At 34.6% G+C, this 12,248-nt stretch overlaps 1 pseudogene; it reads right to left on the bottom strand.

Annotated features, from left to right (window-relative positions):
* Positions 1–524: 524 nt before the first annotated feature.
* LOC120140207 lies at positions 525–2,938 on the bottom strand (annotated as a pseudogene).
* Between the last annotated feature and the right edge of the window lie 9,310 nt (positions 2,939–12,248).

Raw genomic sequence — 12,248 nt, 5'->3', positions numbered from 1 at the left:
ATTACTCTTATCCCGTCAGAGAATTTTTACGACAAGAAAAAATATATTTTTGGAAGATTACAACCAAAGAAAATTTAAAGATTTCAACTTATCAATTAATTTAAGAACGCTTTCGCATCTAATATTTTATTTAATGATTTGACATGATATATTTGATTCTTAATTTTATGTCAATTAGATTTTGATTCTAACATGGGTACTTAATGTGTACTTTACTCAAATATTGATCCGTGCTCGATCCATTGAATCAAAATCATTGTTAATTAACAAGAAGTTTTACGTGGACTGTGATTCCTGCATCTGCATAGGCCCAGGAAATAGTTTTGGCCCAGTGACATCCACCATACGAGATTGATCTTAAGGGGTGCAAGTAATCTTAAGTTCCAAAAGAGGTATGTTTCCTTGCCTGTTTTCCCTTTGATTATTGTCTTTTTATTACAGTACACTGTTTATGAGCTGATTTCCTGTTGAAAATTATGTTTTCCACTTATGGTTGATTGAGATGGTAAAAATCGTAATAGGAGTTTCACATCAAACATTTACTTAGATGCTTTTTACATGCTTCACAATCCAGAAATAGCCTATATGTATGTATATCTCACCATGATCCAAAGACTTCACTAGTTGACAAAACTTCCAAGTTAGATCTCAAGCATATGATTCTTAGGAAGTCAGGATCCCGGCTTCATCGACCTAAGTGCCGGTAAATCGAAGAGTACTAGGACCCATCATTCACAGCTATTGCAGGGCTCATCTTCTTCTTCCTTTCATTAAAACTACTGCGTGAAACAAAGCTAGGAAGGCAACACTGCATGGACTTAAATGGCTTTTCCTTAAACATGGGGTTATCTCCATTAGCTGTCCTTCCACTACTGCAAAGAGAGTTAGCACAGACACATAAGGGGTTCCGTGGTTACTTGAGGTGTTTAGCTCATTTACATCTCCGTTTTCTCTAACGCTTTCTCGAAACAGTTCGAGGAGCTTCTTTTTCTTTCCTGTTGGGGATGTTTCAGAAACCAAAAATGGTGATCCATCCACGGTAGCCTTGTTAACTCGAGGAGTTCCCACAGAAAAGCTATGATGAACAGGGGTATTACCACGAGAGGGAGTAAATTCTGCACAGGAATGCACAACATTTGGATGAGACAACAATATAGACTCGGAAGAAAATGTGTACTTAACTCGAAAACGACTGGCAATGGAGGTAGCACAATCATATTACAGCAGTCAGTAGGAAACACCAGAGAAGAAATTGACAGATATGCGGATGATATATGCATGCTAGAAGAGCTAATTCAAACAGTCATAATAATCTTACCACCATTAACACTGAAGAAATCATCCTCACAATCTGAATCTAGATATGCCCGGGAATCAAAAAAGGTTTCTTCTTTACTACCTGTGGAATGAAAAAATCAATTCAGCTAAGGTATTTAGATAGCTGAAATACATTGACATGCTTATCATAGAGTACATATGGTACTGCATCAGCATCCAAGTCGTCAGTTTGATATTAAAGGACATACAAAATAAAAGGGTTCATTTCCGAAGAAAGTGCTAACACACAACATAACTCGATTCCGATTTTAACGGAACTATTTATGAACTCGCAAAGAATTGACCTAACATTCAGAATCATCAAAGAAGCAACCTTTTGCATTACTCCTGTTGAGGTTGACATGTATACGATTATGATGTACCTACATCGAGACATAAATTCTACATGTAGTAAGGACCACAACATAATCCACAAGTTATCTCCATTAATGTAAAATTATGACAGTTAAAAGACAACACACTCTTGAAACTGTTGGCAGCTTCCTACTATTTAAGAGTGGTCCATCCATCACCAAGGGGCCCATACCAAAGATGAATAGTTTTAAACATAGATACATACAGGAAAAAGATTGCTAATTGCTGACTTGTCTATATATTCAATCAGGCTGAAGTTAGGTTCTCAACTTCAAATTAAATACTGCCATATAAGGGAAAGATTAGCTTCATCTGGTTTCCCACTAGTTTTCACGATTAATGACATCGTTTTCGTGTAAACTAACAAATTCCCAATCGCCTAGCAATTCCAAAACAGCCAATGACTTTTCTTGCAAGACAAGGGGAAATAGCCAAAGGATAGCTACTTTTTTTTATCAATTGGAAGTAACCATCTAATTAAACAGTGTCATGTTAACAAAAAGTAAAAGCAATCCCACAGGCAATTGCAGTGATATTTGTGATGAAGCACAAGCCCTCAGTTTAGCAAATTGGTTGGGACATGAAACTCCTATGCTGTAATAAATCTCTCTATAAAGACTATGAATTTGACAAAAATATCACCATGTTCATCTCATAATTATGAATCAACAGAGCCAAATACTCATTTCAGATCCCACATAAAAAAAATCATCCAAAAACAGAACTCAATTGATTGTCTTTAACCTCATAACCAAACAAAGTAATTCCAACATGTTTGCTTATTTCACAAAAAAGAAAAACCAAAGACAAATAAAACGAAAAAGGAAGGAAATTTACCAAAATCTTTGAAAGAATAAGGAGATTGAGATTTGAGAGTTAAGTGACCATTGGCAGCTGGCTTCTCCTTAACAGGTGAAGGTGGGATGATGAGGTTATCTGTTTTAGACTCAAAAGAAAGTCCAAGCTTCATGGCTGATTCTTGAGGGCTCTTTTGCATTGAAACACATGAACCCATCTCTCTCTTCTATTTCTTTTCTCACTCTATAATATATTAAAATCTCTAGAGCCAAGGCATCAGCCAATCCAAAAGCAATCAAAACGGATGAAACTTTCTAAGCAACCCAGAAGGCAGAAGCAATAGGAAAAGGAAGAGAGATGGAACGGTCTCTGGCGTTATGTTAAAGGAGTTGAATAAAAGAAAGGCTGCTTTGAGTTATATGGAGAGAAGGAGAGAGAAGGATTGGGCTTGAATTGAAAGGGAAGTTAGCACTGCCATTACCAATTAGCAAGCAGCGCATGTTTGCAGTTTTATTTTCTTTAAATATTGCTTGTGTTTCCATTTCCCCCTTACAGTAGTGTCAAGTGGTCCCATTCTTAATTTTAGTTTTACCATTATAGTAACGAGAAAATAACAAAAATCTCATATAATATACGATTTTAATCAATTTTTTTCGGATTTGCCAAAATGACCAACAAAATCGCAATGCGATCGCTAATTCGCAACGCGATCTCTATTATCGCAAATCAGTTTCCAGATTCGCAACGCGATTATGACTATCGCAATGCGATTTTCCAATTTCGCGTTGCGATTTTCCCAATTCGCAATGCGAATAAATAAATCGCAATACGAATTTGGAAAATCGCAATGCGATACTGACTTTCGCAACGCGATTCTGACTTTCGCAACGCGATTCTGACTTTCGCAACGAGATTCTGACTATTGCAACGAGATAATACAGAATCGCAATGCGATTTTCAAAGTTCGCAACAGGTTTTAGTTTCGCAACATCCTTCTGAGTGGGACATACCAGATGACTTACAAACAGTTTTGCCACCAGTCATGGACAGAAGGCTACCTGGCCAACCAAAAAGTCACGATCGTATACCGTCTAAGGGTGAAGAGAAGAAGAGATCGATATGTAGTCGGTGCAAGGAAAGTGATCATACAAGGTTGACATGTGGTTCACCAGTGCCATCACAATCATCTTTTCCTCTACCAAAATATGGGTCCTCATCAAAATCCAAAGCTCATATGGTGTCAAGCAAAAGGTAATCAAAATCGCAATCATCTTCAAAATCCAATCACAACCGGCTTCACCTTTTGGGACTGTTAACTTAGGTGATTTTTAAATGCAAACGTTGTATTATGTGTATTTTATGTGTGCACTTTTAACATTTTCAGTTAGGCATGTATTAGTAACTTGAGTTTGAACATTGCTATGATCTGTTCAGTTGTTATCACTTATTAGACATTCATTTGACTATCGCAACGGGGAAATCAATGACTATCGCAACGCGAAAATGGCTATCGCAACGAGAAAATCGCAATGCGAAATGAAAATTGAATTGCGATTTTCTTGTTGCGATTTTCATTTCGCATTGCGATTTTCATTTCGCATTGCGATTCTCTCGTTGCGATAGTCAGTTTCGTGTTACGATAGTCTGTTTTGCCTTCAACATAATGCAGATTGAAAATCAACAAATCAACTATTACATTTCGATCAATTAAACAAGCACAAATAAGAATTATGTACACATCAATTAAACAAATCAACATTTACAAATCATTTTTTACAAATCAATTAAACAATCAAAAAATAATAATAATTCTTATTTCCTCATCAATTGTTGAATCAATGAATCAACTTTTGCACCCGTACATCCATTTCACGCAGCTCACTTAAGGATTAACCTGCAGAAACCAAACATTTGCTCAAACAATACTTCCTACACATCTAAAACCTACAAACAACAAATTATTGAATTCTAGGTTCTTAACCAAACATTTTCAAACCAAAAGGAGTATATATGTTAACAAAACTTGCATTTGACTTACCAATTAACAATGGATACTTTCATAACGCGGATGCAGGTAAAAAGCGTCTCGAATATATCGCTCTAGCCATATAATGCTGAAACCACAAGCCTACTGCAGCTCTATCTCTATCGGTGGGAGGTAGAAACTCTGTGCTTCCCGTCGTCAAACGCGCCAAGCACATGCATACGAGAGGACCACAATCCCCTCTGGCTCCCGGTGATTGTTGTGGCGCGGTCTCGTCTCTGACAACTGTGACATTGAACTTCTTTGGCTTCTTGTGTCCAGAATGAGTCCAATAATTAATCCCATCCAAGAATTTAGCCAAATGAGAGCTCCATCCCTTGATAATATCTCTCAAATCAGACAGTGATATGTAATTTATCATGCTGTCATATACTATTATCTTCAGGGATGGGAGCTGAAGTTGGACGAGAAGCCAATGACGACGTTCCAAAACAGGGATAAACACCTGCAATCATAAGTAATAATTCATTTATTTGCGCACTTATTTATGAACACCTTTAAAAATTTTTAAAAATAAACACTAACCTTATCGACCTCCCACCATGCAGGATAAAGTTTAGCTTGTCCATTGCCCAACAAAAATGATTCATCTCATTGATTCTTCAAGTGAACTGCGTGAAAAGCCGCCGGCATTATTGTATATCGCGAATTTTTTTATTTTTCCTAAGCTTCCTTATTATTAGAAGACGTGACACCTACGCATCGATATGCTATTTTACTAAAAAATACATATATTAGTGAATTACATTAATTTTTAAAAAAATTAATCAAAATCATATATAAGACAAATATAAGACTTACCTCCCCATCGAAATAGCCACCGTCTTCAACCCCTAATAACACACCCCACCAAGACCGATTAAGCAACAAATACATCTCATCGTTGAGTTTGCTTATATCAGTGTAACACCCTTGGCTCCGCTCATGTAGATAAAAATCAACTGCGGTCTTAGCCCAAAGGGTATTATCCATAATTGTTTCCGGTAGTTATCTCCTCTCCACTTCAGATACCGGAAGGGTACTAGCCGGTAACTCATACGAGAGCCAACTCTCATCCATCATGTCCGACAACGGTGGGGGTTTCTCAATAATTCGATATATTACCCCATGTGAATCGGGCTCTGGAATGGTGGGAGGGACCTCTTCAACGATGAAAATGGCCTCTTGAAAGGTGGGGGGGACTCTTGAGGGATGATAGGGGCCTCTTGAACGATTGGAGGGGACTCTTGAGGGATGACAGGTGAGCCGGACTTCTTCTTGCGGAGTCTTCGCACCATTGGGGTGAACGAAGACGTAATAGCACGTGCACGCCATCTGATGCGTGAACTCCGTCGTGCAAGGAAAACCCGACGTAAAGCATCCACCTTATCGGGCCGCTAAAAAAAATTAATACATAAATCAGTAAATAAACAGACATGATATTAAACAAAGACAAATATGTTTCAAACTTGCATTGTATTCACCCAAGTCATTATTCTATCATAGTTCACAAAATGCATCAGATAACATTCCAGAAGTAAGCACTTATATAAACATTTAAAATGACAACATATATAAACATTCCAGAAGAAGAATAGTTTACTTTCGCAACGCGAAAATGACTATCGCAACGCGGAAATGGCTATCGCAACGCGGAAATGGTATCACAATGCAAAATGAAAATCGCAACGACAAAATCGCAATGCGAAATGAAAATCGCAACGCGAAACACAAATCACATTGCGATTTTCATTTCGCGTTGCGATTTTGTCGTTGCGATTTTCATTTCGCATTGCGATAGCCATTTCCGCGTTGCGATAGTCATTTTCGTGTTGCGAAAGTAAACTATTATTCTTCTGCAAATTGAAACTTGAATGGATTGCATTACTTCAACCAAAAGACAAAAACAAAACCAAAAACAAAAACTAACAAAAACAGTTTAGCAGTATTGGCAGTAACCGAATGAATTTATTAAGCAATCTAAGTGAAATGGTTAATCTAAGTGAAATTACGAGTAAATTTATCATCAAGTTAAATATGAAAAATCTTAAACTTACCTCATTGCGTAGAGTATGAACCTCATTATGCAACGATGCTACCATCTCACGTAGAGCGACTATCTCACCGCGTAAAGTAGACACCTCAACACGCCATGCACCATCGTCTTTGCGTAAAGTACCGACCTCCTCACGTAAGGTATTGACCTCATCACGTAACTCCCCTAACTCATCCCGTGGAGGTGGAGAACAGAGAGATAAACGTCGTGGCATCTTTGTCGATCGCCTATCTTGCGGTGATGGTGGGAAGAGGCTCGATGATGTGACAAAATAGGTGATGGTTGTCGTTGTGGAGGTGTATAGTCTGGTCGATCAGGTGATGGCTCTGGGTGAGGTGATAGCTCTGGGTGAGGTGATGGCTCCCGAAGTGGAGGTTTCTCATCATCCGTGCCATCAAAAAAACGCTTACTAGCTTGCCACCAATCAGTGGCAAGCTCAGCTTCCGTGGGTATCAGCCTCTGTAATGGAGTGTTGGCCTCCTAACAATATAAAAGCTCAAACAAAGTTAAACGTGTACTAGTAATAACTTGTTTATAAACATATGGTAGTATTTATGTTAACTTATATTATTTATTGTCGTATACCGTAGTAAATCTTCCCATTGCAAGGTTCGTTTCCTCTTCCAGGAAATAGCCCTGGGAATATCATTTGAAGTTTTTATTGCATATGTCTTCATGGCGGGAAAGGCCTCAAATATCCAAATCTACAAACAATATAATAACAAACATTAGTAATTGTTAAATAATTACTTATAATTTTGAAAACATTATATAAAAATTCTTACCTTAAAGGCCCAAATAAAGCCTGTCAAAGTGTATTTGGAACCATCGCCATGCAAACTTTTTCGATCATCCAAGGCAGACGATAACTTATTCCATGTAGCTTTCCATAAATACGAGCCCCACGAAAACAGGTTCCACGCATTTAGGTCTTCTACCAATTTGATTAGATCATTCGGAATAGGTTGTCTGGCCTCTCTGCCTAAAAAGCCGGCATGCAAAAGTATTAGAAGGCATACTCGGACAACATCGACGTCATCCATCCGAGTAAAACCATATTTCTTATTCAATAATCTCGTCAGGTCTTCCACGTGTAGATTCGGCCTCTCCAGCTCAGGAAAAACCCGGGATAACCATGATGGGCGGGTAATGTGTCTAGTGTACCAACCTATATCATCGTGTCCGAAGCGTAGACCGATGATTAAGCAAAACTCCTCCCGCCCAAAACACGTATACGCCGGTGGAAAATTAAACCATATCTCTTCATCACGACGTTGTATAATATCTGGTAGATCCCTAGTCATGGTTTGAAGAAACAGGTGTGTCAACATCGCATCTCCACCGGGATGTTGTACTTTCAGCCATGGCCCGAAGCAAGTATCCTCAAACATTTTTCTTTGTGCAGGTGAAAGCTTCAACGCAATTGTTTTGGCCAGGCTGACTTTATTTCTTAAGGTCAATTGAGCCGAATAAAAGTTCTACAAAAACAATAAACATACTAAGTTAGATATACCAAAACTACACTGTGAAGATATACCAAAAACAATAATAAACATAAAGAGTAGTAGTTTATTCTTCAAACTTAAATTTGCAACACTGTGAATTTCTTATTTGTCTTTGTTTTTTGGTTGAAGTAATGCAATTCATTCAAGTTTCAATTTGCAGAAGAAGAATAGTTTCTGAAAATGAAAATCGCAACACGAAAATGACAATCGCAACGCGAATTTGACTATCGCAACGAGAGAATAAAATCGCGTTGCGATTTTGTCGTTGCGATTTTCATTTCGCGTTGCGATTCTCGGTTGATTTAATAAGCAATCTAAGTGAAATGGTTAATCTATTATTGAAATTACCAGTAAACTTATCATCAATTTCAATATGAAAAACCTAATAATAATGCAAAAATTTCAAAAAGAAAATAATTAAAAAAACTAACTCTCGGTGGTTGATTTTCCATTTCTGATTGTGAGGGTGGCTCTGAGAGATGGAGATAGACGGATTTTGCCGGAGATAGGGACGGATTTCGTCGGAGATGGGTGAGAGAGTAAGAGATGGAGATGGGACTAAGTTGTGATTTTAGGTTTTAGGTTATGAGTTGCGATTACGGGATATACTGTGGACGGTTCAGTGTTCCAATATATTAATATTCGTGTTTGGAATTTAAAAATAAAATACGCTTTGCGATACTAATGGCGCTTTGAAAATCGCATTGCGATTATGTATTATCTCGTTGCGAAAGTAAGTATCGCGTTGCGAAAGTAAGTATCGCGTTGCGATTTTGTATTATCGCGTTGCGATAGTCAGTATCGCATTGCGATTTTCCAAATTCGCATTACGATTTATTTATTCGCATTGCGAATTGGGAAAATCGCAACACGAAATTGAAAAATCGCATTGCGATAGTAATAATCGCGTTGCGAATCTGGAAATTGATTTGCGATAATGGAGATCGCGTTGCGAATTAGCGATCGCATTACGATTTTGTTGGTCATTTTGGCAAATCCAGAAAAAGTTGATTAAAATCGTATATTATATGAGATTTTTGGTCACTGAGGTTATTTTCTCTATAGTAACTCTGGACCCATTTTAAGATTTTGATTTGAGAAAATTTTAATAAATTAATGATTTGGTTGAAAAATAAGAGTCTAAATTAATTTCTTAATATAAGCACGCAATTTTATTAAAAATAAAAATATTTAACATTATAATAAATTTACAATTAGCATCTTAAATTAAATATATAATTTAGATATTTTCTTATATTATTGAAACCAATCAATTTAGATCATATAAGGACCATATATGTAAAATGTTAAAAATTAAACCAAAATAATCAAATGGAAAATAGATACGAACAAATCTTACTACATCGACAAATGAACCACAAAAGAGGATTAAACTATTGAAAGATCACTGAGAACCGTCAATCAAAGCCGATTGATGTGAGAAACTATCCACGAATACAAAGTCATGCATCAAAATCAGTATGAGATTCCATAGTAGGGAAGATCAACAATATTATAAATAAACACTATCTTCATTAATCGTGAAGTCATCAAATTCAACTCTAAGAAAAAATAAATGATTAAACGACTGAGAAAAGAAACGAAAAATATGTCACAAAGACAGAGAAAAAAACATCACAAAGATAAAATTATTCTTAATTAAAAAAATTGATGTCATCAATCAATATTAAAATTGATAACGCCCTGAATAAAAAAAATTGATATTATCTATAAAAAAACAACACAATCTCTTGAAAAAAAAAAAAGGTTGTGCTAACAAATAATTTACAATATCATTAAAAATTAATTAATATATTTTTTGGTAACGTCGGTTCCTTGTCAATACCTATATCTAGTAGTTAAACAAAACCTTATTATTTTATTTTATTGAATTTTGAGTTAATTAAATACCAAGCTTTGAACTTCAAAGCTAGTATACTACAGAGTATGATACCTAAAGTATATTATAAGAAAATATATGGACTGTTTATGTATTCAAATAATATGTCAATCATCGTTCTTTTCTCAACTTTTCTTTATCTAAAGTATGATTAATTCTCTCCAAAAAAAGAAAATGATAATTAATTGCAACAAATGTACATGTGATCTCATTCTATACATGTTTAGGAAACGGTAAAATATAAAAATAGCCATTAAAGTTGAATTATTGATTTTTAAAATAGTTAGTGTAATTTTATCATTATATTAAATTATAATTTTAAATTTTTGAAGGGACCCAAGAAGAATTATACAATTTTAAGAGGATCATAAAATGATAACAATATCATAAGAGTATTTTCTTTGGAATTATTAGTTGGATTTTTAGGTTTGAGTTTCGTATAAGTCTTTATTTGTAATAAAAATGATGTTATATTGGTATTAAATGGAAATTGAATGCAAAATAATAGCACATAAGTTTTTTAAAACTACTTTCTCTCTTCACCAGCAAGGGCCTAATTGCATAATATACACTAAATTTTGTTACACATAATATATGAATGAAAGAAAAATATTTAATATAAAATTAATATATATAAACATATATCCTCTTTAAAACAAATTATTTACAAATATAGAGAAAACGAGGGATGTTGGGTGCAGTCATACTTCTATAAATTTTAAATCTTCATATAATTTAAATAATTTTCTTATATTTTTTGTTAATAGTTTAATCTAATATCTTTACTTTTTAATATAACATTTTATACTTGTATCTTATATCATAAAATTTTATGTCCGTTATTATTCATGAATAATAATTGCTTGGAAAATGAAAAGGAGATATCTTAAGAAATGATGAAAGGAAAGCCAACATGTGAATGGTTCAGCTTTTAGAGTGGCCTACACATTCATAATTTCATAAAAAAAAAGTCATAACATAATTAATTTAGCCCTTTACACTATGCATCCCAAAGGAAAATGACAAAAGGTTGATCATTATGGATCATAAAGAATAACCATTTTGGTTTATGGACCCAAAAAGTTGAATGATTCAACTTAAGAATATATATATAATATATTGTAATGTTTAGTCACTAAACTTGACAATTTGATTCATTTTTGTCTTTGATTTTTTATTTAAATTATCTTGAAATTTAGTACATTTTTATGCTTTTGGTGACGTATTACTCTCAAATTGTATTCCGTCATCACTCAAATATATACATAAATTAAAATTTCAAAATGATATTATAGTAAATTTAAGAGTCAAGTTAAAAAAATTAAAAATTTAAGTTCAAGGATCAATTTTAAAATAATGTCAAATTTTGGGATTGTTGTGGATCAAAAGATGTTAAAATAGACAAACTTACCAAGTTTTAAAGACCAAAAATTATATTAACCCAAAAAACTAAAAAGAATAATAAAAAAGGAAAGCTAATATAACTAATGTAAAATACAAAGTATAATTCTGTCTAATAAAAGTTGAAAACAAATAAAAAATTAAATAAATATTAATTACAAATAAAAAATTCTATGTAACGTATGTGTCAGGTATCAGGTTGACCGACAATCAATTTCTAGTGGAACGTGTTGTTATGTCTCGCGATGACTTTTTGTGGATTTGAGTATTTAAGCATGTTGAATGCTCTTGCATGATTTATTCTCTATATGACATTTTGGTTGTCAAGCTTGTGTTTTTATGGTGCTAGAGAACCCAAGATAACTCCCTTAAGATTAAGAGTCGAATTGAGGTTATACTAGTGTTTGAAAGGATTTTTGAGTGATTTGCGAACCTAGAAATAGTCAATTTTAGGCCTAGGTATGAGATGAATTGCTGAAGAATATGAACATTTTGCACATAAAATATCGATATTGTTCATAAGAGTATTGATATTTATGTGGTATTGATACCAATGATTGAGTATTGATATAAAAATTTTTAAAACATTTTGGCATTGAAACTGGCCGATATTATAGTGAGTATTGATACCTCAACTTGTTATTGATATTACCTGTCTTGGAAAGTCAAGTTTGACTTCATTAAGAATCGTAAGAGCGATGATTGACCTGTAACGGTAAGATCCAACTTATGAAGGGTTGAAATGATCAAATATGATTAAAGAACCCCTTAAGAATGCTTGACCAAAATACCCATGATGGATAAGACGCTTCAAATGTACCTTAATTGGATCCATAACTAACGATTATTCGTTGCGAAAGAATACGTGCAAGC

Source organism: Hibiscus syriacus, unplaced genomic scaffold (genome assembly GCF_006381635.1).
Source record: "Hibiscus syriacus cultivar Baekdansim isolate YM2019G1 unplaced genomic scaffold, ASM638163v2 tig00110783_pilon, whole genome shotgun sequence".
Classification (NCBI taxonomy): Eukaryota; Viridiplantae; Streptophyta; class Magnoliopsida; order Malvales; family Malvaceae; genus Hibiscus; species Hibiscus syriacus.
This window is presented reverse-complemented; position numbering and strand designations above follow the sequence as displayed.